Source organism: Ciconia boyciana, chromosome 2 (assembly GCF_034638445.1).
Source record: "Ciconia boyciana chromosome 2, ASM3463844v1, whole genome shotgun sequence".
Lineage (NCBI taxonomy): Eukaryota > Metazoa > Chordata > Aves > Ciconiiformes > Ciconiidae > Ciconia > Ciconia boyciana.
Window position 1 is genome coordinate 143,422,851 of NC_132935.1, and position 27,998 is coordinate 143,450,848.

Consider the following 27,998-nt stretch of genomic DNA (forward strand, 5'->3'; position numbering starts at 1 on the left):
TCTGCTCCACAACACAGTTGTTACTCTCACCCATTTCCAACAAGTGTTTAGCTTAGTAGCATACACTAGACAACCCATTTTCCTGAACCATGCTGAAAAGCCTGAAGGTAGATCCAAACATACCTAAGTTATTGGTAATGCAAAGGTGGTCACTACACACTGCTACCAGTTTTACTAAGCAAGCTTTACCCCATACACTTTTTTGATGGCAGGGTAACAATCCCTAACATGAAGCCTGATGATAAATCAGGATAATTTGATAATAGAAATAAAGCCCATACCTATATTTTAAAACCCTTATTTTTGCATAATCAAACATTTGTCTGAAATAATATTTTTCTCCTGTATTTGAAAAGAACCATCACCATGTACCATCAAAGACTCTTACTCCCAGGAATTATTCTTGCAATAAGCCAAATAGTGACAGATGTGAACCTATTTCTAGAGCAGCTATGTTACAATGCGAGTTGAACTTCATATGCCTGTACACTTTTGGTGGAGAATCACTGTCGCTTAATAATACTAATACGAAACAATGACCTTGATCTGGAGGACAGCCATCACAGAACAGTGTTGAATATAATCCTACAGACCATTTCACCCTATTCAAGTTGTTTGCTAAAAGCCCTAAGGTCAAATTCTCTCCTGATATAAACACCCTTGAAAATGGTGACTTTACTATAGATCTATATTGTTAAACTATTGCTTCTACTGGAAGAGCATGCCCTCAATTGTCCAAAGAAAGTCATGCATCTCACTGCTGGGTGGGAGTTTGCCTCTTCGTGTGTAACTTCAATTCTCAGTCTATCTTTCTCTCCTAAATCCCAAACAAACCCTCCGTCCTTCACCTCTGTCCTACAGAGTTCAAAAGCCAAAATACTTTACCAAGACTGAAAAAAAAAAAAAGTTACTTTATAATCTACAGAAGACTGAAGTGTTTATATATTTAAAATGGCTTTTGCAAACCCAGCTGTTCTCCATGTCTGTGATAAATAGGAGAAGTAACTATGGACTCAAACTGCAGCAGGAGCAGCCAAGCTTGGAAAGACTTTCTTGATGTCTAACAGTAAGGATAGCAAAGCTCTGGAACAGGCTGCCCGGGGGAGGTGGTGGAATCGCTATTATTGGATGTTTTTAAAAACAGGTTACTCAAACATCTGTCAGAATGACACAGATACAGCTGATCCTGCCTTGGGGAAGGCCGGATAGACTAGATGACCTCTCGAGGCTCTTCCTGCCCTATTTTCTATGATTCAGTGATTCAGCACATAGCTTTGAAACACCCTGGGGCTTGACTCTTTTCTCACCTCATGTTATTTTTAAACTGGTGCAACTTCACTGACTTCAGTGGAGTTTTTCCTCCCCGTCCTGCAGTAAGTGTGAGAAGAATCAGAACTCCCATTTCTTACACAACTGGAGACTGGGTCTAACCCCCAGCTGTGCTGCACAGCTGATTTACTGAGATGACTTTTTTTACCCCTTTAAAGCAGGCAATATCAGTGATTTAATTCAACCCTTGTATTATTTTAGTAAAAATCAGAGCCCCATTATATGCAGCAAAGGCGAAAAAAATTCTTAGAAACATTCTTTGCAATTTTCAGCAACTGTCAACTTTTTCTCCCAATGCATTTCTCTTCATGTACAGAGACAGAGCTCGAGATCAAGAAAAAGTCCACCTCACCTACCAGAGGAAGCCACAGTAGATAGCAAAGAAGAAGAAAGGAAACAGGATAACCAATACCACAGTACTTAGCAGTACCTCAGAAACAAGGACACAGTATACCTCAGAAACAAGGACACAATACACTACAGTTGGCTGCAACATCTTGTAGACAGGGTATTCCAAAAATGTCAGAGACTGGGGGCAGGTTTAGCATGAGAGCTAATAAGCATGGGAGCTAATCACATTCCCATCTATCAATCTCCAAGGACAAAGAAATAGATAAAATATGTCAGAAGCCCCCGAAGCTACACAGAATCTAGAATACTACTTATTTGAAAATGTCAAAGCTATCCACATACCACATGCAGTCAGCAGATTACACAGAGCTGCAAATAGCCAGAAAATCCGTAGTCTGTGCCACAGCGAGTGAAATACTGTTACATTGCACCAGCTCCAAACAACAGAGGCACCACAGCAAATACAGTCCATACTGCCTAATTTGTTCTTTGGCCATCATCATCATCATCCATAGATGTTACCTATCCAGGGATGTCACCACTTCTCATGCGGCATTTCTATATATATAAAATATCTCAAAAGTCTTTTCTGCTCATTTGATTTTGTTTTTAATGGATAATAAATTGTCTCCTCTTATTCTTTGAGTGTGAATGACATTCAACATGAAGTGGTAGACTATGCTTTTCATAGATTTCATCTAATCCAAAATAATAATAAAAAAATAGGGAAATGGTTCTTGCAAATTCACTGTCTTCAAAAAAGATTAACGATATATATCTGTACATGCAGGTGGGTTTTCACATCCAGAAAATCCATAGGAATGAAGATTTTAAAAACCATCAGTGTTAGACTTCACCTGAAACATGCTGCTCAGGACTCTAGCACTTTCTGAGACTTCTAGCAGATCCCTTCTTCTGATTAGTTTCAAAGTGGTCACTCCCTTTCTGTTCTCCCACATCCCAGGAACAGCTTACGCAGAACTTCATGAAAAAGATGGAGAAAATACAAATGGAAAAAATCTCATAGGCTGATAACTCCAGTGGTAATTGAACCTGGCATGTTTCCTCTATTCTGGTCTAACTGGGATTTGAATATTTGTTTCCCTCAAGTAAAGGTTGTGAAATCCCCTGAAACACAAAACTATGATGAAAAGGTCCCTAGTGTGCAAAAGAGATTTCATTTACTCGTGCAGTGCTTTGAGATTTGATTCTTCACTTAGAGTACTCGATTTCCTTGGGATGATGAAAGATTGTATAAAACCCAAAGGAACATGGAAAGGTTTAACTCCCACTTCTGGATTCCTTTCATTAAGAAAATGATATCTGCAGATTTGGTGGGGGATGGGGGGTGTCAGTTCTTGGCTTGAGGACCAGTGAAAAATTAGTGAACGTTTTCAAGATGTGTTCAAGAACACAGTTGAACACATAGTTCTTGAACATCTATACTCAGAGAATCATTCTTTTGAACCCCTTTAATTCCAAATCACTCAGACAAACCTGCACAGTAAGTCTCATGTGACAGTAAACTATGCAGTCTTGTCTTTTAAGAAGTCCTCTGTCAAGCACCCTCCACAGTATGTCGGACACATGCCTTCTCTGCTTCTGAATTTGAGAGGCTGTTTTGCCCTGTTCCTTTGGTAAGACCTACTCTGCATCCGAGTTTATCACAAGGTCATTTTCCTTTCTATGCCTTTTTCTCTCATTATATTTGCTTATCTCTAATAGATTCTGCCCCTTTGTGATGGGTGATGGTAATCAGAGATAGCTGCATGTTATCATGTTAGTTCCCACACGCCAGCTCATTTTGAACTACCCAGCTCTTCCATGAATGAATGCATCTTCACTTGAATGGGATCTTTCTGTTACATGGTTTTCTTTTTTTTTTTTTCCCCTTTTCCAGCAATGCTCTGTGGATAACTGGCAAGGCTACTCCTCAGTCTGAGTACCAAGCATTCTAGGTATTTTCTGGGGGAAAAACCCCAAACTTACCTGAAGCATCTTGAATTCGAAAGCTTTTTAGGATTATCTTACTGGTCGGCTGCCCATCAGATATACTCAGAGGTAAAGACTGGAATATCTGCAATAATAAAGACTAGAGGCAATGGAGTGGATATCTTTCTAATTGTGACCCTTCGTAATGAGTTAATATCAGAGGTACGCTTGTGTATTCTGTTTTTACTCAAGCTTTTGAAGCAAGTGACCAGCCACATTCTGCAGATCATGAAGAACCTCCTAAGAAGAACGAATAACAAAGTTGACAGCAGATACAAGGACTGATCATCATGACATAGTAACTATAAAGAAAAGAAAACATGAGATTGAATTGGATCAAGTAGTAGTTGATAGCATAAAGATGACGACTTATTACCATGTAAATGTTGTGGCTGGAGGCAAGTTAATAATAGTCATATCTGTGTAAGTCATTAGGATTTCTTTGCGGTAGTCCTGTAAATTATACATGGCCTGCTTTTAGGGAAATCACCTTTTTGCACTCCTGTAGATTTTATGCCAAATAAAAAAGCAAGGAAGCGAGCAGAATTATTCTTGCTTACATAGCAATTCTAAGAAACATGAAGGAGTCTCATAATTTGAAAAAAAAAAAAATCACATTATGTGAAAATGAATTAATGCAGTCAAAAGTCATGATAGTCCAGTCTGTCCTCTTGCACCTCAGAAGGCACACTTTACCTAATGGCTACTGGGGGAGGGCTGGGAAGCATCTTAATAAACACATTTACACACATTTTGGTGTATGCCTGGTATTAGCCAAGTGCTTAAGAATCTCACTAAATTAAGGCATCTGTAGGGATGATATGCAAAGCTGTCAGAGTGCAATATAGGCCATATTAAAAAATGCTAATGGGTATTAACCCATATGAATTAATAAATAATTAACATGCAACAATCTCTTCACTTTTAAAGAAGACATTTTCAAACCTTTCAATCCACTCAGATTAGATTACGATCTCTTGAGCAAGCAGTTTTTTCAGCAACCACAGCCAGAAACCCTTTCTTATTTCCAGGACATCAGTTTTTTCCTATCTGATTCAAGATTATTATCACAATTTAAAAATAAATTACCCAGCAAAATTATTTTAATGTAACCAAGTATTAGAAGATAATTTTTCAGTTAAGAGTTCAGGAAAATCTGATTGACAGAAGTACATGTGACAAGGCTACAAATCCATCTTTAAAGCTCCTATGACCGAGTGAAAATCATGCTGACCCAGTACAACCTAACTCTGTTGTTTCAAATCTGATAAAAAAAAATCTGATGGGTTAACCTTGAACCAGCAGGCTTTATGGTGATTCCCCAGTAACCAGCATGGAGCCACTGTACTCTCCATAAATGAGATCAGGTGTCCATTCGTGATCGAGATCAAGTTTGTGCTACTGGGAAAGCAGGATTGCACAGACCCCGTCTCAATGACTGTGGAACCACAGCCTAATTGTAGAAATGCTGGAAAATCTCTACATGCAATAAACATACAGAACCTTTAACAGAGTGAAATTCATGCAAAAATACATTAAAGCCCTTAAAATAATTAAGAAATCTATTTCCTAGAAAAACAGACTTCTAGTGCTTTAAAAGACAAAACGTAGCAGAAAGGAACTCAGATAAAATAACAGTTCTGCCATATCTATTTTCTTTATGCCAAATAAAGATAAATTTCACAAAACAGGAAAGGTGTATTTAGAAAAAAACTGAAAGGAAATGTCTAGTCTCAGAGATGACCTAATTTAACATATTTTGGAGGGATTTCTAATGACTTTGCTACTCTGTCAGCAGTAGAAAGTAGAATACAATTTTCACCATTAGAATAGGACTGACCATATGCACGCACTCAAGGCAAAGCTAACGCATAGTGTTCCCCCTCTTCCAGACCGAGGTACATTCCCATACCTCAAGAAAGAGAGTAGAGCAAATCTTGACTTCCGTGTAAAACCTAAAAAAATGGCTGCACTTACAGAATCTTTACAGAGGTCAGCTGGGACACAAATGCTATCGCTTCATGACAAAAAGCATGGGTAATGCATTTCTGTAGATCTGACTACAGCTTCCCAGCAGATGATCCTTTGGCCAGTGACTCCAAATAGCTCTGGATTCACTTGACATGCACGAAGCATGCTACTGACTATCACTCAAAAGGAGGAAGAGCTACCAGTTAAGTCCAACTCCATGGTTCAAGAGACTCCCTGCTCAAGTTATTTTCTCCTTTGACACACGGTTTGACTCATAGTCTTAAATTTTTCATTACCCAGTGAAATTCACTGTAAGAGAAACAACTTATGAAATAAAAAAACCCCGAAGCAAACACTTTTTCTTCCCTTAAATCAAGACCACTGTGCCAGCCTGGAATCGCCTCATGACAACACGAGCCCAAGACAGAACAATGTCATAGTTGCTCATCATAAATCACAGAAAGTGAAATTAATATTTCATAAATGGGAAAGCAGAAGTCTGACAGGAAACCAAGGTTCTGCCAGGACATCATTCCAAAACACACCAGAATGAGCAACCAGAATACAAATAAAATTGTGCAACTCTTTTGATGACCTTTCGGTGGCCCATCTAAGTCACCTGCAGAACTGTATGAAAGGAGAGTGGTAAACTTTTTTTTAAACGAACACTGATCCATTTCCTACCTGCTGCGTCATTTCTCAATGAATGTACATGGATTTGCAAGAAGAGCTTATACTTAAAAGTTGAAGCCCAATTCTACCGCTTACAGCTTTCTAAGGCAAGGCAAGTCCATGGCAACACACACGATAGCAGTCTCCATGCATGCATACCTGGTCACAAGCTCTTCTCATTTTCCTTCAGTTGTACCCCATTGCTCTCGCTCAAAATTTCACACGATTTCCAAGGACTTGTTTTCTCCATCGTATCACTGGTGCTGCAGTTTGCACTTCATACACACGGTTAGGTAGCTCTTGCAACTTTACAAAATTGCATCTTCTAACATTATGAGCTGGCAGTGCTTCTTTCAACAATTCTTGCCCAGTGAGTAATTAGCCACTGTACAAGCATGGTGAGTCACCACAACCGCCCTACTGTTACTGTCATAAAAAGAAATGACCATTCCTTTATTAATATCCAACAGTTGATAAGGATAGCTTTTGATATATGCTTAAATTTTACTTTGTGTATCACTCTACAAGACTAGAATTTAGATTTGTTTTTAAAAGAATTTTTGCATTCTGGTTATAAAAAAAATATTTTATTTTAAATTTTATTTTCAACAGCTCACTCCCTGTTTACAAAAATGCCCTGCTTAAAGCACATTAAAATAGTGAATCAGAAAATGGATGCTCTAATTTTCTTTCTAAATAAATGAAAAAAATAAAAGAAAATGTAATAAAAAGATAAAGCCTTCATAGAGAATTGCAGCAATTATATCTCCACAGCTACAATATAACCCAAAACTTTGCAAAGGCTTTGATTATTGAACCATGGCTGAAGTGAATAATTTGGCTTTCACTAAGAAAACAAGCACATTCATTCTCACCACAATGGAGAGAGGCAGTTTTAATTAAACCTTATCAAAAGATGAATAAAGAATAAACTCAAAACCCATTCCACAGGACTCTATTTTCATCTGTTTAGTTTAAGCTTGCCATGTTCATGCAATAATTAACCACTGTCCAAGGAATGCTGGAGTTGTGTTAATGTTGGTAAAGATTTAATTAGTTCAATTATCTAGAGAGTATTGAAGGCTCAGCACAGTACCAATTTCTTCAGGCTTTATACATACCTCAGATCAAAATATATTAAACTGAAATATAAGTGAACAAAGAAAACTTACTATTTCACTTCAGCTACTGAATGAGTGTGTGTTTAATATTTTTATTACCCTCACTTTAAAATGAGGTTTCAGAAATAGAATATGTAAGCTGTGACTTACCCATTCTTCCAGATCAACTCTTTTTTTTCCCTGAGTCAGCTTATAAACATATTTGAAACAAAATTAAGTTTACTTCAGAAAAGAAAACCCAATACTTCTTTACACAGGCAAAAGTATAGTTCCTTTTACATTTTTTTCCCCCCATTGCCTACATATTTTATGTCTTTCATGGAAAGTGAGGCATTTAAAAAGCATTGAAAGCAGTGACACAGACAACTGTTTCAATCTGTCAGACAGCATGGACAGACAGTAGGGATCATTTCAGAAAATAGAGCGGCCCCCCAGCGGCCTGACCTTCCTGGTGGGAAAGCGAACACAGCGCGGTGCTTGACAAGCTCGCCAACAAAGGAGTATATTTAGTTCCCCCAAATTCTGACACGCTTCTCACAGGAAAAACGCAAACCAGGACGAGGCGCCGTTGACTACCGCTAACAAAGGGTAATTTCTAATTGGAGACTGCACCGTTACCGTGAAAGAAAAAGGAAGAGATGAAAAGTGAAAACATTACTTCACTACATGCAGACTTTAAGTGTTAGAGCGAGCCGGGTTCCTATTTTTTAAAACTGTTCAACTCCATATTAGCTGCTATTCGAGATGCAAGCCCTCTAGATCTGTATGTGCAGCTCCTGCTGCCTTCAGTGGGAACAGAGCCCAGGAATGGGAGCATTAGAAGATCTCCCTCTTTGTGTTACTAAAAAATTATCATTAGCTATTCTTTAGAAGGGATGTTTGAATAAACTACATTCATTTTCCTGTAAGGTTTAAATGACATGTTTATTACTGCCACGGTCTGTCCTTTGTTTTCCCAACACTGTGTTTTGGAGTATGAGTTCTTTATAACCAGTGAAGGCTGCACAAAGATGGCCAGCATGTGAGAAAGTCACATGAGTTTATTTCCTTGAGGAGGTAAGAATCATAGGAGGATGTTATCATTTTCTTATGAAGCAATAAAAACTTATGAGTTAATATAAAAGTAACTGTTATGAAATTGCATACTGCATTATACCCAGGTTGGATTCAAGCTCTCTATTTGTCTCTGTAGGCAGTCAAAAACTACTTTATGAATAGCACTGCTATGCTTCCCAGCAGTAAATACCATTTGATAAATAACTCTCGTAACACACCATACCTTATTTTCTACTACTCACATGAGTTGCAAAAATGTAAACAATTTAAGGCATAAATTAAACTAATAAAAGAAGGTGTGAACTGCATGTTGAGTACCAGCTGATGCCTCAGTGCAGCTCCCATTTTGGACAAAATTTGATCTCCCCTTCCAGTTTTCTCTAGGGTGAAAGAGAAAGGGAGATGCTGAAACTCATTCAGGCTTTTCTTGAGTCCAGACAGCAGATAATGCTCAGCAAGCAACTGGATACAGCACATTTTCCATCAACCACCTCCCCTTTCTGGCACTTGAGTTGCATCAACACTCTGAAGACCGGAGGTGCCCTGGTGCTCTATAGCCCATCCCTCGCAGACTTGCTTCTGCCTGGTGTTTCTGTGAGGTTTTATAACAACCATGTGGGAGCAAACAAGGCTAACAGATGAATAAGTATTTAATTATTCACATTTACCATAGCTGAACAAAAACTAAGCTGAAACACCAATGTCCATCTCTGAGTGAGCATAAGGAAGCATCTGAGGCTAAAAAAAAAACCCCAAACAAGTCACAAGCGTGTACAACTGAGAGCCAAATTTCATCGCATGTGTAGTCATTTATTAATATTAAAAGGATTGTAATTTTTTTCCTTAATTTTAACTACTAAACAACTGCAGAGTGAACACAAATACATCCATACAGATATAGCCAACCTCATATTCTTCAGTATCTTAGAAATTGATTCATGTTCTTCCCCAGAATTTGGCCAAGCCTTAAAGTTAGTACTCATTTTTATTATAGAAAATTCAAGCTATATTCAGGCAAGGACTTTGCTGTCCCTTACAATCATAAAGCATGACAGGGAAACATACGTTGCTTTACAATGACTAATAGCTACAAAGCTGACGAGAAAATGAGCTAACTAAGTATGTACAGATATATTTATAGAACAAATTTTATAATATTACATAAACTATTTCCACAAGTAATGTGATCTTTACTGTGATCCACATAAATAATTAAATATTATCTAAAATCATTAAGACTAGGGCAATCACACAAAAATTACAGCAACAAAAAGCAAAAGCCATCTATTTCAGGTGCTACACTGTTAGATGGCCTGTTTTGTCCCTAAATTGTCCCTGAGATGATGCACTTTCGCCCATGTGAAAACCTTGGATGGTGGTAGTATACACTGTAAGTGGACAGTCATTCCAAGGACGACTAATTTGCTTGCCAACACTTTTAAATAGGTTTTGGTTTTGAAACACAAATCACTTATTTTATCTGGAAAAGTTCTAGAAATGGACTGGGGCTGCTACAGATTATCTACAAAAGAGGTTTAGTTTGAGGCTTCTGGCTCATCTCTCAGGTTAGGAAAAAAATTACAAAGTGCAGAAGAGATTTTAGTAGAGGCACAATCCTTTATCCCAACTAAATTTTAAAACACTGTTTTTAGTTGGCAAGAAACTGTCTATTTGCTTAACAAAGAACTGTTTTGGAGGAGGCAGCAAGAATTTGGCTGCCTTAAGCCTGAAGGGTATCTGATTTTTCTGCTCTCTCAACTTTGAGAACATAATTCTCCTGTTTTTCTCCTAGTCTGAAAACATTTTGTGATATATGAGATCGGCTGAGAAGTATCAGGGAACTTTGTCTACACCAAAAGAGGAACTTTAGGGTATTTTGTGCAGATAATGAAAAGAACTTGTTCAGTTTTGCAGTGTAAGTCATTTTTACCACATGAATTCCCTGCTTTTGTGTTAGCAAAGAGGAATACTTTGAGTCTTTTGGTTTAGAAGATCTTCAAACAGACAACAGTGTGTAAACAATCCCAAAGTACATAACTTTACTAGAACAGCCTCCAGTCTGTGAGCAAGGGCTTCAGAAAGGCCCCTTCATCAGATTTCCTTCTGCTCTTCACCCTGAACAAAGCCTTGGCTGACAATACCGAAATCTCCTCCTTTCTTCAGATTAAACCCCCTTTGCAGGAGAAGTATGCAAATGCTATACGTGTTTCCCTTGCTGAGGCTACTCTAACCCAGCTATCTTTTCACTGTCTATTTTACTCCAGCAGACCATCCTACCGGCTGACAGGGAGACCAGCCTTCCAATTCAATATCTTTCACAACACTGACAGTTGGATGCTGGGGCCTGCCATGAACTCTAAAAGGACCTCATTTAGTCATAATTAACTATTCCCTGCATATTTCCTAAGGTATGGTAATTGTGCTAAAAGCCAACAAGTGAAGCATTCATTCTGGTTTTCTTTTCAACTTTTATTTTTCCACAGTCTCTTTTCTCCCCCCCTCCTTTAAAAAAAAAAAAAAAAAAAAAAATCTTTTCTTTCTTTCTCCTCCTCCTCCCTGGAAACATTTAGAGTAAAGAAAAGGAATGACGGTGGAGATAGGGAGCTGCAGAAAACTGTGATGTAGGCAGTTCAAAAGGCAAAGTCTGCCATACGATAGAGGACCCCATGGCAGCACTGAGCTATTCAGCTGGGTAAAACAAAGAAAAATGAAATTAGTAGAATAAAGCTATGTCATTAATACAGAATGATGGACATCCTATTTGGGTAACAAGGAGTCATGAATATACATTTCTAATTCCTTAGATATGGTGATAAGTGATCTCTGTTTCCATTAGCACCAGAATATATGTATTTGACCAACCTAAAATCTTCAAAAGTTATGCAGATGTAATGCACTTTACACACTACTCATCCCCCCTCCCCACAACACACGCACAGACCGAGTCCCACCACGTGCAGTGGGGGTTCTCACAGGAATAAGGTATGATGGATCCAGCCCTATATACAGACCATGTTTATTGCTGTTGAGATGGAAAGCCTTGGGAAGCTGACACAGATTATTTACCTTAAAAGGCAAAATGTGACCTCATGTCTGCCCTTATCTGTTTTCTGGTTTAGGTTAAATGAAGGAAGGGCTGACAGCACTCTCCGTTTACTTACCGATTTTGCGTCTGTTGGAATTCTGTTGCCTTTCGGAAAGTTTGGGACTTACAGGATACCTATCCATCATAAATGTGCATAGTCCATGTACAAAAGCAAGTGACGACAAAGCTAAATCTCTTCACATTCCAATCTCCTTTCCACTTGGATGTGCACCAAGAGGAAAGAAATCACCAGGTTTTGCAAAGAATGCACGATAGCGCTGGGGGCTGTGTGTGTGTTGGGGGGTGTTAACATTGCAAATTCAGGAACTGTGCTAAAAGAGCCAAACACAGGACTGAGGTTCCTTATTATTATACAGCATTTTTCCAGTGCTACAAAATGTGGTAGACCTTCCAAGAACAACGTGAGTAAAATCCGTGATCTACAGAATTTACGTTCTAGGTTTCAGGCATAATATAAGAAATAAAGTTAATAAACGAAGAAAGAGATAAGGGAGAGAGAGGGCAAAGCTTCAGAGAACAAGATCATGGGACAAGTAATTTTACTTATGTTCACGTATTAATGATTCTGGTTTCACTTTTTAGTAGCATCCACCTACCGTTAGCACATACCCTTATACTACATTTGCTTTAAACTTGTAGAATAGTTCAGAATAAAAAGATTTTGCAATTTTTTTTTTCTTCAAACACTAGAGTACAACCAACTTTCAAAGAATGAATCTTAAAGAGTAAGCTGGGTAAAATGCTTCTAAAATCCTTTTCCCCTCCCTTTATTTCTAGACTATACCAAATGTGTGGATCAATGTGGTTTGTAATGGCAGGCAAAAACACACCAAGAGCCAAGCTGACAAGCTGCTGCTGGAAATCTTAATGGAAAGTAATTGCATATGGTATTCAAATCAAGATGACCAACTATTTTATCATCATGGTCTGGGATTTTTGTTTTCTTAGGGGAGGAGGTTTAGGGGGGGTGTTGTTTGTTCAACTTCTGTACGTTATCATGATCACAACACACAGTGGACTAACAACAGAAATTTGGCACATCCAGTAAAAGCTTCTCTCAATCGATAGGAGCTGAAAATTTTGATGCTTTCGCAATGTTAGCAAGAAACTATGCTTGTTTTCATGCAAATAAAATACATGAGAAACACCAAATAGATAAGAAGCTTTGCAGGTTTCACCTGGTGGAGCTCCTGCTTTTTTGCCCGCAGTGTTCCAGCTGCTCTTGAGCAGCATTGCTTCCTACTCTCCTGCAGCTGGAGATTCTTCTACCTCTTATGCTTCTTCAAGGACCCATGCATTCAGACTGAGTTGTGTTTACTCTCTGCCTTCCACAGTAACTCACAGAAAGGGAATTAGATTTCTAAATCACTCTGCTCCACTGAGGCACATTTCAAACATCTTTCTAAATCCCCAGGTGTGCTGCAGTTTCTCTACCCTGCATTTAGGAGTCTGGCAGAAGGAGAGATGACTACATCCTGCCATCTGGTAACATAAGCAATGCTGTGACTTATTAGTGACGCTCCTACTTTCAATATCACACAAGCTGGTACAATAGTTTTCCAGAAAACTGTGAGGTTTGGGGATGATTTTGGGGAGTGAGGGAGTACAGCCTACACAAGAGAACAAGTCCAGGACTTGAAAATTCAGAAAGTCTCAGCTTTTAAGTTCTCTGAGGAAATATGGCAAGGGTTAATGATCCAAAAGCAATGCTCCATCTGCTAAGAAAATCAAAATCAAGAATTATGCATAAAGTTCCTGGTCAAGGATTTTGACAGGGTCAGGTCAAGAAATCTTCAATGTGCCTCAATCTATCTAAACATATCTCCTTAAAGATTTAGTAATATATGTAAATAACTTGTGGGATATTTAATGTAGGGGTAGGACTTAGTAAATAAAAAAAAAGGAAAGAAAAAAAAGTGGTGAGGCAAAGTCTTAGAAAAGGATTTTCAGAGAGAGAGATCAGTTTACTGCAGCCCACAGTTAACACCACAGATGGAAAAGAAGATTAAAAAGTGAATGATATCAAAGTCAAGGACTACAGACACACACACACACAAAATTACATGGCCCAATCCTAGGTTCAACTTATGGATTGTTTTATACTGCCCTATTTAATTTGAAATATAATACATAAAACAAAAGTTGAAATGTTACTGATTGAACCGCATTTCATCAACAGCTGCTCATGTTACATAGAGTTGTTTAGATGACCTCGGGCCTCGCTGGATTTTTCCAACACTCTCTACACATCCACCCCCCCCAAAAAAGACACAGGCAATTCATACAGCAAGTGTTTTTACACACAAGTAATGATAAAAGGAGTCACTGACATGGAATATGGACCATATGTTAGAGCTTCTTCCCGGCTGAAAAGTGATTCACAAAAACGGAGAACTTCGCAGAATGCACACTAGCAAGTTCCAGCGATTTCTCAGAAATGTGGGGGAGAAAAGAAAAATTGTACAAATTAGATGATGAATATGTGATTCTCCCACTCACTGCTCCTCCCTGATCTTTCCTAGAAAGTCAAGGAACAAAACAGGATTCATTTAGGATAGAAAAGTCAGGATTTGAGTGAATGACACACAACTGCAGGAATAATGAGTTTGAGGGACAGTAAGGCATTTACTAATTCCTTCCTGGCTACTATTCTTCATTTGGATTATGAAGTTCCTAGAAGCTACGAAAACACTGAGTCAGTTTTGAAAAACCAGAAGTTGTCTGTTTAAAAAAAAGAAATGAGGAGTAATGGTTAAGTTCTTTCTTCTGTTTCTTCTTTTACTCACCAGAAAAGGTAGGTATGTGGGAAATATTAGTTGTTTAACTATTTTTTTCTCATTCTGAGTGATTTTGGTCATGAACCTAGGACACATACAGGTCACTAACCTGTGTCACACACAGTCCTAGGAAAGAGCCTATCTGCACTTGCCTGACTTCCTAGCCAAAACATCCTTCTGCTCGCGTCCAAGCAGCTGCTGCCAGATGCAGATAGACACTATAGCCACCACAGGTCCTTCAAATATATCTCAGGGTTAAAGTCTAGCAGGTCTGTCCAGTGCTTACTGATCCTTGTCTTTACTCCATTGAGCTAACGGACTTGGAGATTTCCCAGACAGCTTACTCTCTTTTCCCAATAGAAGTCTAATTTTCAAACTCCATTCAAATAATTTAAATGTGTATCACTTCCCCAAACAAAGCACCAGAGCAGACATTGAGTTACAGACACCTTCTGAACTTTTCAAACTAATTTCCATTTTTTTACGTAAATAGTAGTTGGGCATCTGGAGAGCTACCCAAGGTGGGAAAAATTCTTCCATGGGGTCTCCATAGAGGATATTTTATTCCGATATTCTGCTATCTTTATTGAACTTTGCAAAAGACTGAGCCTGTGCATGCATTAGCAGAGACTATGGCAGCCAATATTCACAGTGCCTATCTGAAAGAACTCTGCACTAAAAAGTTATCTGAAAGGTAAAGAATGCCTGTGTTTACAGTGCTTTAGTAACTCTTCTTTTTGGCGAACTAACAGACTGTTAATGCTGAGCTTTTTATATGAAATACAAAACAGAAAACACTCATCTGTAAGTCCCTGTACAAATATTTTGACTAAGAAAGTCCTTTTAAAAAATCTGATTCTGATTCACGTTAGGTGGAGAAAGGGAAATTCAACAGCCTGTGGTTACTCAGTGAAGCAAACCCTGGCTACTCCATTACCAACTTTAAAACTTTGATGGATGGAAGAAAATGAAAGCTGAAAAAAAATCATCAAGGATCTGAACACTAAGCAAACATTCCTCAGCATTCAACCAAGAGACTGCTTAAGCCTGAGCTGCAAACTTCTGAGAGAAGTACATGTTTAATATATAAAAGACAAAATTCCTTAACAAGAAGAGATATAGTTTGCAAAATAGTTCTTCAGGAACAGCTTGCAGCCTTTAAATCTCATTTACTCAGCCTGAGATGATATTGTTGTGTCTATGTTAGTTTTGGTAAGGGAGCCAGCCCCACTCCCATTGAAGTCTATGGCATTCTCCCATTGTCTTCAGGAGGAGCAGGGCTAGACTCAAAGCCTCACAAAGATACCACGATAAAAGACTCCGGAAGGTACCATGATCCCATCTTATTTTCTTAACATTTCTGAGAAAAACTATGGGGGAAAAAAATCTATGCAGTTCATTTCTACTGATATGCAACATGCCTTTTATATTAAAATACCAACCAGTGAAGCAAATGAATGGTTAGCAACATTAATAGCCAGGGGCTAGCTAAAGTGCCTGGGATGAAGAGTTTGCCTGCAATTTTACCACTACAGAATGTCTCTGAGAAGACTAAGCATTTTGTAATGTTGATATTTTATAGAAGCATTCTTTAAGTCCATGACAGACAGCAGACCCTGTAGTCTTCATTTCAGATTAAATTTTATACACTAAACCTAAACGCTTTATTTATTTTTAAATCCATACTTTCTAAGGGTATGCAGGTTTTCCTGGAAATGAAATTATATCATGCAACTGAAATTGCATTCTGATTTTATGCAGTCTGACTAAGCATTAAAAATGAGCTGTTATAATTCAACTTGCAACAGAAACATGTCTTTTTACAACAGCAGCTTGCAAAAAAATCCCAACCCCATTGCATCCAGAAAACAAAACACTGCCCCATGTTAATAATGAATGCAGCTCATATCTACCACATTCTGTTAAATTGCTAAAATTACCCAGATAAACCATTTGAGAGTATGTCAGGTTTAATTAATACAACATGACCTGATCATTTCCACAGTTGGGAAGAAAGAATTTGCCATTCTTTAAATCCAGAGCTCAACCTGGAGATTATGCTAAGTTGCTTCATTCATAGTCCACACTCCTCCGCACATGTCAGGAGGACAGCATTTGTCCCCTCTAGTGATAAACAAATTATACATGAAATCAATTCCACTTCACAATAATTTTCCCTATTGGGTATTATCTTTCCTCCTCTGCTCCCTCCAGTTAAGCTTGCATCCTGTAACTTGCTAATGAGCTGGGGGCTTTCTGTTCCAGGTGGCACCCCCTGCCTCGAAGTCATGACATTTCCCATTTCGAATGCTGCTGGCATTTTTCGACAGCTCCTGCTAACTAGCCTTTTTGACCTGCACTAAGAGGAACTCATCTGATCGAATCCTCTAACCTGCCAATCATGCCAGCAAATGATCTTCACAGTCACTCCCAAGGCAGGAGGGAGAAAAAAAGGGGAGAGCAAGAGAGGGGGAGCGAGAGAGAACGCTAGCGAGAGAGTGATGGAGTAGGCAAGCAGGCAGCTTCTGCAGCTACCTAATGAGAGTACTTTAAGTCTCTGAGGCAGCTGAAACATTGAAAAACTGGTGGGAAAATTAGGACAGAACTGAATGCCTGGTGCTGTAATTACTGATTTCTTTCCACCCCAAGATCATTTTGAGAGCAATACCTCTGAGATGTGCCATTTTCTGAAGAACACAAGTTAATTTTACCATACAAATACAAAACAGATATATTTTTCCCTGCCACCATCGATATGCAAACCTTGTAATTCTGCTCTGCCAAATGGCGTTCTTTACAGAATTAATTAGGAGCTGTAAGCTCGTTAAATGAGTGTCTTCACCTAGGGATGATTATGAATATTTTTTTGTTGTTGATGCAAGCCATAAATAGCATTTTTAACCTAATTTAAATGCTGGCAACATTTACACCTCTGTATTTACAAGTGTCTGCACACCCATACATAAAACAACAAATACAGTATCTACATAGTCTAGATGTGGCTCTGTGGGCTGAAACCAAGCAGAGTCATGATAATGACTCAGTTGTTTTGATTTTGTTCATTTTATGATGTGACAGATTACTTACTGCTGAATCTTTCAAGCACACAAGGACAGATTTAATTGTGTAGATTTTCTTTGCCTTTGGATAACTAGTTTTGTTCTTAATCAAACTTGGCAGATGGACTGTAAGCTAACTAGATTTTAATACACATGCAATGCACATACTGAACAAGAGAGGTATTAAAAGCAATTGTACAATAAAAATTTCAGGGAGAAAACTTAAATAAAAGGGCTTATACCATGATATTACATGCTGTGACTGTATTGTTGCAATATACATACCAGAAAATATAATGCACAATCAGTCCTCATATTAATGTCAAAAGACAGTTACAGAAATGGCTGTACAGAATTAATAGCTAGGTACTAATGGCAGAGAATGATCACCCATAATTATTAATTCAAAATACATATATGCTCCAAAACAACATTAATCATTTATAACAGGACCACAAAATTCTGGAAATACCCAATTCTGTTTCCACTTCTTAAAAGATCTGAAGATACTGTTTCAATGTTATTCTTCTATATTATATATTTTTATTGAAGAACTTAGTATTTTTTCCTGAATTTTGGGGGTTTTCCTCTTCAGACTTTTCATAGCAATTTAACAACAGGAGCATGTGGGAAACTTATCCACGCTCACCCCAGCTTATGGGCAGAATAAATTAATGTATTTTTATTAACTGAGTTGTAAACTATTGCTGCATTTTTAGGCAAGAATCTCTCCACAACTAGGAGTATTCAGAGCACATTTACTTTAATGGCTGTTGCCTTCAGAGCCAATTTTGCAGTGGTTGGTTTGATTTCTTTGTTTCGTAGAGAATCAGGCAATGTAAACTACAGGCTCAAAATAGCAACGCAAAGCTCGCTCTCCACCGAAACAATTTTGGTATATGGCATTACTAAAATTCATTTTTTGTTTACAATTTGTCTGAAAGTAAAATGTTTTGTTAATTCTGAATGTTGCAAATGATGCCCGAGAGGCGATGCCTCTCATTAGCTTTGCTGTCTCTCTGGGTTACGGCCTATGTGTCAGCACTGGAAGCCTCTGCTTTGTCTGGAAACCTCAGTTTCTCCCCTTCAGTGGTTCCACTTTTCCTCTTAGACAAAGCCTAACTGAGGAGTCACGTGAGGAAATAATCCTAAAGGAGAGGTGACTGTCCATGGGAGAATACAGAGAGTTTAGACTCGCTTTTGCCTCCCTCCCAGTCATTGTCATTTATACATTGTCCTCTCCGCATTCAAATGTCATCCCAGACTACCAGCCCACTGCAACTCAAACTGCCTTTCATGCCCAGACACTTCTTAAAGCATCAGTGGACCACAAAGACCATCTAGTGGGAATCGCTTGCTATCCTAATATTAATAATACAATACAGTGCACTTATGGCACAGAGGATTCCACCTTCCATCTCCTATATTTAAGAACAAACAAACTGGAAAGACAGATAAACAGCTCTGTAACTGAGCACGTGCATTCATGGAAATATCACTAATATCTTTCCTACAGCATAAGTGACTGTTAAATTAAAAACCTCTACACTAAAAATTATTTGAAAATGAATCTTCACAGCGCTGAAGGCAAGTTATCATGCATTAGAAATGAACTGAAAATAGGCTCCAGACTATGCAATGGTACAAGAAAATATGATATCGTCCCTTGGCAAAAGTTCATCCATAATAGTAGTAATGCTTCCTTTTTCTTCTGCCAGCTCTGCAGCTGATTTGGCCATGAAACATTGCAACTTAAAAAAAAAATCATGCCAGTAAGTATGTAGCCACTAATTTCACACATAATAACATGGAGTATATAACTGCAAGGAAGACATCAATCTCTCCTAGCCATGGAGGTTTGAAATACTTGTCCTACCAAGCACAGTAGGTAATAATAAATGTGAAGTCCTCCTCTCTCTGTCCTGCTTCCTTTCTTTTCCTCTTCTTCCTTCATCCCTAAAGAAACTCCCAAAGGACCTGTCCTCCCAGAATCCCATCCATGATTTTAGAAATGCTGTTCATGCTTATTTATTTCCATCTACTTATTTCCAGGCATAGATGCTGTCCTGGTCTTTCAGCCTACAGATTGGACAGGCTCTCATCACCGGTGTTCAGCTCACTTAGTGAGACCACGAGGCAGCCTTCGCTGATTCACTTTCCATACCCCTATGCATTACGTTACCAACTCTGAACAAGGCTTTTTATCATGAAAGGCACGAGACTGCATATTCCACTACTTATACTGAGTGCAATTAAGTGACAGTGCATTTCACATGACAACAGACAAGGCGAGCTATTACCGTACTGACACAGGAACACCATTGAACAGATTTTCAAGTCCAACTCCCTGATCAGGTGGCGGGTTCCCTTTACTGTGGCATACTGGGGGACCTGATGGACTTCTGTAGGGATGGTTGCTCCATCCTCAGTCATCGTGTGTTGCTTAAAGGAGACAGGGGGTTTATATGAAGACAGCCTTGCACTGGCCAGCTATTTGCTCAGTCCATTTCACCCTCTGCACAGAGTTTACTGAATACAGTGGGCTTTTCTTTATGGCTGAACAGAGGGCAAAATTCAGTCTATAACTCTCATTTTACACTAATAGGAACAAGATAATAAATTCTTAGATATCAGGAAAGGAATGTAGTCCAATGCCTGGAGTTTTTCCCTTGTGTGTTAAATTTAGGGCATATTCTATCAGTGTGGTGATCTTATTCTTTGATATTAAGTAAAGCACAGCTGGAACAGTCTCATAAAACCATTATGTTGTTAACATACGAAAATAATGGCACTAAAAGTATTAGAGAGCCAAAAAATATCTTGGATCTTGCAGTTATCTTTCACAGCTTAATACTAATTTAACATTTTACAAAATTGATGTTACAATTTCAACTCTGTTTAGTACTGTCACTACTGGACTCAAACCCAAATTGCTTTCAGCTGCCACAACTGCATCTTATTAGCCTTTTCACGAAAGCCAATTTATGCAAATCCAGTATTAGTTAAATAATTAAACTGACCCTCAACACTCATGTATAGACATTGTCTGGCACTAAAAGATGCAAGAGAAATTTAAACCTCCCATCTTCAGCGCTTACGCCTCCATCTTTTCAACTGCAGCAGCACAATGACTGTTTGTACACATCTATTTGAATCCATCTATTAAAAAAAAGAAGTGCATTTAAAAATGAAACTGTTAACTGCTGTGCTTTTATAACTCTGCTTTTCTCTCCCAAGCCAGGTTTACACTGAATTTCAAGATCTTGCACCTATAAAGCACTACTGGCTACTCTCAGCTTTTGATTAAATCGACAATGACAAAATCTGACTGACATACAGTAACTCAGTCCAGAATTTCTCTTTTATGCAGACCTTTTTCCACTGTAATTACTACAGTTTTATCCCCTGAAGCTGGAGAGATGAAGACTTAGAAGCACAGTATACGGTTTTCCATGGTGATTCAGCAACACTGGGATACCCAGGACAGAGTAAATGCAGGGGAGTAGTGAATGAGAATGACTTTTCAATGCTGACTGCTGGACACGTACACTGCTGGACTATAGCTTCCCTGCGGCTCGACTAGGACAAAGCAGGCAAAAATTATGTTCCCACACAGCAGTGCTGAAGAGGCATTCTTACACAATTTGTAAATGTAAAACTGAAGACGACGAACAAAAATGAAACTATTTGGATGGGGATGCAACAGTCACACCTCTAGCTAGCAAAGAGAAAAAGGTAATTTTACATAACAATTCTGTGCTGCTGAACATCCCTCGTCAGAAGCAACCAAATCAGTAAAGCTAGCACTTTTGCTATTATAGTGGTAACTGTCATCTATTCAGCTTTATTCTGTTTCACACAGCTGAGCTGACCTGAATGACGCCATCGTCCCTTCGATTGGCTGGGCTGGTGTCAGTTGCTGGCTTAAATGGACACAGAAGAAAGAATTCAGCATCCTGCAATTGAAATTCAGGATTGCTCAGATGCATGTGCGTGTGGTGAAGCAATACAAATAAAGACCACTTTTTGTTTTGCTCCAGTGAATTGTCAAAGAGATTTAGAAAGCCAGGGGATCTCATTATGGTAATACAGGTTAAATACTTTAAAAGCATATGGTGTTACCATCCTGAATGAAGCTGTCCCTGCCGGCTCTGGGAAGCAGACAATAGGCCAGAAACACATCTCGTGTCTCTGGTCCACCAATGGGAACTGGGGATTATAAATCACCACGAGAAAACATTGCGTACTATCTGGTATCAGGTAATGCCTTGTCTTTTCAATTACAATTTGACTCATCCTTCTCCAGAGAGGAAAAAGCTCTAGCCATGTATTCCACTGGCCAAAGGAAAAAGCAGCTCTAGAGTCTCCTATAGTCCACTCATGTCTCAATAAAATATCTGCAGAGATGGGTGAATACAATATACAATATATCTCAGCAGTATATGTAGAAGCAGGGAATGCTTCCACAGAGATGCTTCCTGCCCATGGGGAAACAAAATATGAGTGAAAACCATCAGGCACAAAATAAAAATGTTTTGCTTTATCACAAAGCTTTAAAGATGCTCGGATATGGCCAAAAGATTTCTTTCCTTTCTCCTCCAAAGATCCCATCTAATTCACTGCTGACAGATTCTTCTGTGTAAAATGGAGCTCATTACCACATATTTGCAAATTTTCTCCAGTAGGGAGCAGTCTCAAAATTGACCTTGGTAACTTCAAATGTCAGCTCTTTCCCCATGGGCACGAAATAACGTGTTGTCTCTCTCTTGGAGCCCATGACAATGACACAGTATAGTCCACAAAGACCTTATTAGTAGTCTGGGTCTGACAGGGATTATCTAGGTTTTCAGAAACATGTCCTAGGTTACTGCTATTTCAGGGAGGTTTTTGGATCTGTAAGCAGCTATGCTGCAGACAGGCAGCTGAAGCACTACAATATTTCAAAGATAGTAGAAATTCTCAGGGATGCACCACTTTCTTCAGCTGTTCCTTGCAGGTATTTCTAAGGGCAGCAGACAAGTTCTAACAAATGATGATAGAGCCATTTACAAAGTTACTGCCTTTAGCTCCTCTCCTTCACCAACCTGCCAGAAATTGTTGCTTCCAAAGTTGGCAGATGATCATGTTTGCCCATGTCTCAGCCACTCCTGGGCAAAGCCCAGTCTCTTTGCTTTACAAAACCTAAAGAAAGGTGGATTGAATTCAGTGGGTGCACTATTAGGGCAGTAACATCTGGCAAGCATGTGGAGAGAACAGCAGGAGGCAGTAATTTCTTAAATTATCACAGCAAGATTTGGCACAGCTTCTTTGTTGGCGTTCTCAATTTTATTTTCTATTCTACCCTGAAAAAAGGAAATTAGGAACACTTGGAAGGAAGGACCAGACACAAGACATAAGACTGGAATTTCCTTCAGCACTATCGAGGTTCTGGAGGTGGTTGAAGATGGTTCCTTGTTTGGGTTTTTTGTGCGTCTTCTAATTAATTCCTTTACAACATATAAATGTATAAAAATCTATAAAATATATAAAAAATAGAACCATTCCCCTCCACACATGTCAGAGGATTTAGAGAGCAACTATCTACAAACTTTTCTCTTTCACAGCTTCCCAATGGATATTGGAATACTTCAAAATTCCAGCCCTTCCTAACTTCCCTACCACCTCTATATATCCATAAAGTCAATTGAAGATGGGTAAAACACGTATGTACCTGCCTTGTCCAGAAGACAAGCTATAAGTATTTGTTTGCCTGTGTTTTTTTCATAATCTGATCTATTTCCTTGCAATATTGGCACCCTTTAATTTTGCTTTATCCCCACTAGCTGTGATGTTATCTGACCATTCTCTTTGACAATTTAACAGCTCGTTCTGTTTTCCTCCATCCCTCTGACTCTACTTGTCTCGCTTACGTGTTAACTTCATGGCCTTGGAGAGCTACTGTCATCTTTCTTTTTCCTTTTCATGCATCTTTTTGCTTCCCTGAGCCTTGTGAATTGAGACTTTAACTTAATATCTCATCATAAATACCCTTTCCTTAATGCTACTATCCCACTTACTGCAACTCTAGTCTTCTGCTAGAGTAACTGACTCAGCTCCTCATTCATTTTACTGATTGAACATCCTACTTGCCGGTCACTGCTCTACTGCTTAAAATCACAGTCACCTGCTATTCAGATTAAGCCTTCACCAGACCCCCTTTTCACATTATCAAAACTGCAGTCTTTTTTCCCCAACTCCTTTCACTCTCCACACTGACTCTTATTTCCTCTTGCTTGGTGGTCTCACCCCTTTAAAGGTTTCCACCCATCCTAACAATTCCTCACCCAGGTCCAGGTTCCAAGTCCACATTTCTTCTGCATCCCCTGCTATTCTAGTTTAATCTCATCAGTCCCCAGCTCTCTACATTGTACAAGTAAGAGGACTTCTGTCTGGTACTAACACTCTTCCAGTATTATCTGCTGCCCCTCATCTTATATCACAAGTCAAATACTACAACCAGGAACTCATTTTTTATTGCACTGTAAGCACCTAAGACAACGAAGTCCCAAGCCACAATGGAAAACTGTAATCAATAATGTATACATGTCACAACTTAACATTTAAGTGCCTCCAGATCTTATACAACGAAAGGTGCTATTCTGTGTTAAAGCTGTGGTTGAGCGGCCACAACAGTACAGTGATGTATGTCAAAGGTACACATGGCTGTCTCTTTCTGCTTACATATAAAATTTTAAAAAGTCATCTGTATCTGCTTAAATAGATATTCAGTAAGAATGATCAAGCGGTTCTCTTTTTTGCTATTTTACATGTTTGTTTGCAAATACAAACTTTCTATTGCATATTTTATAAATGAAAAATTACATTTGTTTGTAAGCAACAGAAAGGAGATTCTGTACATGAGAAATGAGATTCTGTACGTAAGCTTCCACACAAAAGGTCTTTAGCACAGATGGGCACATTCTACATTTACTTTAGATGGATGATATGTCACGTTAGAACAGACAAGGCTGAAGAGATGTCTGCAGGGACACAGCTCCAGGAAAAAGTAGGGATTAGCTTGTCAATAAAGATGTAAACAGACTGCTCTGAGGCAGCCTCATTTCTGACATTAGAAAATCTTAAATCGTCTGCTGGCGAACAGCATGTGCAAAAATTGGGGCAGGCTGTCAAGACCAAAATCTATTCATTTCAGTTTTTCAGTAGTTGCTGCCTGTCAGACAAACAGCCTCCATAACATTACAGGGTTAAAAAAAAATTGCACGTAAACACACAACAGTAAAACCAGATATAATTCATTAGAGAAAGTTATATCTGATACTGTAACGATCAGACTTAGATAAAGATAGAGTTAATGAGAATATCAACTACATTTATATGAGACTATACTTTTCAATAGGTACATAAGCAGCACGTGCATTTATCTCAGCTCCTAGAACTTCCATAACAAGCTTTTATAATGGACTCAACTTGCAAAAGCAACTGTGACTTTAAAAAAAGAGGCAGGTCTAGGTTTTTGAATGAAATGAATCTGTACTTCAGGTATTTTGTGAAACACTGTGAGTGTGAAACTAGAGAAGCATAATAAGCAAAGCAGCTATATAAGGGAATACTGCTAATCTGGAAGAGTCTGTCAAGTGGTAAATCCCACTGAACAAACACTGGGGTGAGGCATATGGGCAGAAGAGAGTTAACACTGTGATATAGGAGCAGCCTCACATTCACAAGACCTGGTTCTCATGGGGGACTTCAACCACCCCAGTATCTGTTGGAGGGACAACACAGTAGGGCATAAGCAATCCGGGAGGTTCCTGGAATGCGTTGATGATAACTTTTTTCTCCAAGTGACAGAGGAGCCAACGAGGAGAGGTGCTATGCTGGACCTTGTTCTCACCAACAAGGAGGGGCTGGTGTGGAGTGTGAAGCTCAAAGGCAGCCTTGGCTGTAGTGACCATGAAATAATGGAATTCAAGATCCTTGGGGCAGTGAGGAGGGTGCACAGCAAGCTCACTATGCTGGACTTCAGGAGAGCAGACTTTGGCCCCTTCAGGGATCTGCTTGGTAGAGTACCATGGGATAAAGCCCTGGAGGGAAGAGGGGCCCACAAAAGCTGGTTAATATTCAAGGATCACCTCCTCCAAGCTCAGGAGCGATGAATCCCAACAAAGAGGAAGTCAGGCAAAACCACCAGGAGGCCTGCATGGATGAACAAGGTGCTCCTGGACAAACTCAAACACAAAAAAGAAGCCTACGTAGGGTGGAAGCAAGGACAGGTAGCCTGGGAGGAACACAGAGAAATTGTCCAAGCAGCCAAGGATCAGGTTAGGAAAGCTAAAGCCCTGATAGAATTAAATCTGGCCAGGGATGTCAAGGGCAACAAGAAAAGCTTCTATAGGTACCTCGGTGATAAAAGGAAGACTATGGAAAATGTGGGCCCTCTCCAAAAGGAAACAGGAGACCTTGTTACTCAGGATATGGAGAAGGCTGAGGTACTCAATGACTTTTTTGCCTCAGTCTTCACTGGCAAGTACTCTAGCCACACCGCCCAAGTCACAGAAGGCAAAGGCAGGGACTGGGAGAATGAAGAACCACCCACTGTAGAACATCAGGTTCGAGACCATCTAAGGAACCTGAAGGTGCACAAGTCCATGGGACCTGATGAGATGCATCTGCGGGTCCTGAGGGAACTGGCGGATGAAGTTACTAAGCCACTATCCATCATATTTGAGAAGTTGCGGCAGTCTAGTGAAGTTCCCACTGACTGGAAAAGAAGAAATATAACCCCCATTTTTAAAAGGGAAAAAAGGAAGACCTAGGGAACTACAGGCCAGTCAGTCTCACCTCTGTGCCCAGCAAGATCATGGAGCAGATCCTCCTGGAAACTATGCTAAGGCACATGGAAAATAAGGAGGTGATTAGTGACAGCCAACATGGCTTTACTTAGGGCAAATCGTGCCTGACAAACTTGGTGGCCTTCTATGATGGGGTTACAGCGTTGGTGAATAAGGGAAGAGCAACTGACATCTACCTGGACTTATGCAAAGCATTTGACACTGTCCTACACAACATCCTTGTTTCTAAATTGGAGAGACATGGATTTGACGGATGGACCACTTGGTGGATAAGGAATTGGCTGGATGGTCGCACTCAAAGAGTTGCGGTCAACAGCTCAATGTCCAAGTGGAGACCAGTGACGAGTGGCATTCCTCAAGGGTCAGTATTGGGACCAGCGCTGTTTAACATCTTTGTCAGCGACATGGACAGTGGGATTGAGTGCACCCTCAGCAAGTTTGCTGATGACACCAAGCTGTGTGGTGCAGTTGACACGCTGGAGGGAAAGGATGCCATCCAGAGGGACCTTGACAGGCTTGAGAGGTGGGCCCATGCGAACCATGAAGTTCAGCAAGGCCAAGTGCAAGGTCCTGCACATGGGTCAGGGCAATCCCAAGCACAAATACAGGCTGGGCGGAGAATGGATTGAAAGCAGCCCTGAGGAGAAGGACTTGGGGGTGTTGGTTGATGAGAAGCTCAACATGACGGTGCAATGTGCTCTTGCAGCCCAGAAAGCCAATCACATCATGGGCTGCATCAAAAGAAGCGTGACCAGCAGGTCGAGGGAGGTGATTCTCCCCCTCTACTCTGCTATCATGAGACCCCACCTGAAGTACCACGTTCACCTCTGGGGCCCCCAACATAAGAGAGTTGGGGTTGTTCAGCCTGGAGAAGAGAAGGCTCCAGGGAGACCTTATAGCAGCCTTCCAGTACCTGAAGGGGGCCTACAAGAAAGCTGGAGGGGGACTTTTTACAAGGGTATGTAGTGATAGGACAAGGAGTAATGGCTTTAAACTGAAAGAGGGTAGATTTAGATTAGATATAAAGAAGAAATTCTTCACTATGAGGGTGATGAGGCACTGCAACAGGTTGCCTAGAGAAGTTGTGGATGCCCCACCCCTGGAAGTGTTAAAGGCCAGGCTGGATGGGGCTTTGAGCAACCTGGTCTAGTGGAAGGTGTCTCTGCCCATGGCAGGGGGGGTTGGAACTAGATGATCTTTAAGGTCCCTTCCAACCCAAACCATTCTATGATTCTATGATACAACAACCACCATTCCCTTACTTTAAGTTAGTAAGTAGCCTCTCTACTCACCTGCCCTTCCCAGGTTCTGTTCTACTCTTAGAATATCTGAAGTCATATTACACACTATTTCACTGCTGAATAACTAGGGTTAAAAAGATGGGAGTATTGAATGAAAGCCATCCAAGAACAAAACCAGTTCTAGCAGGTCCAGTGACAGACCAAATTCATTAACATGACAGCACCTGTCTCCATCAACAGTATCCTTCTGCTATCAAGGCTACCAAACATACTAAATGAATCATTTTTTGTCCTTGCCCCAAAGTTTAACAACAGAACTGGCAAGAGATATTTTATTTCTCCATGTCTTACCAGAGGAAAAAAATATCAGTCCAAATTAAAGGCAACCTAGCATGTAATCTGCTGGCACCAACTTATGCAATACTTTTAACCTGTCAGTGACACTGATCCTGCACACAAGGCCGGGAACTTTCA

At 39.6% G+C, this 27,998-nt stretch overlaps 1 protein-coding gene across 4 annotated transcripts in view; it reads right to left on the reverse strand.

The window, feature by feature from the left end:
- The window catches only part of CDK14 (cyclin dependent kinase 14), a 354,521-nt gene that overhangs the window by 61,393 nt on the left and 265,130 nt on the right, over nt 1–27,998 (reverse strand). The gene's annotated exons all lie outside the window — the stretch shown is intronic.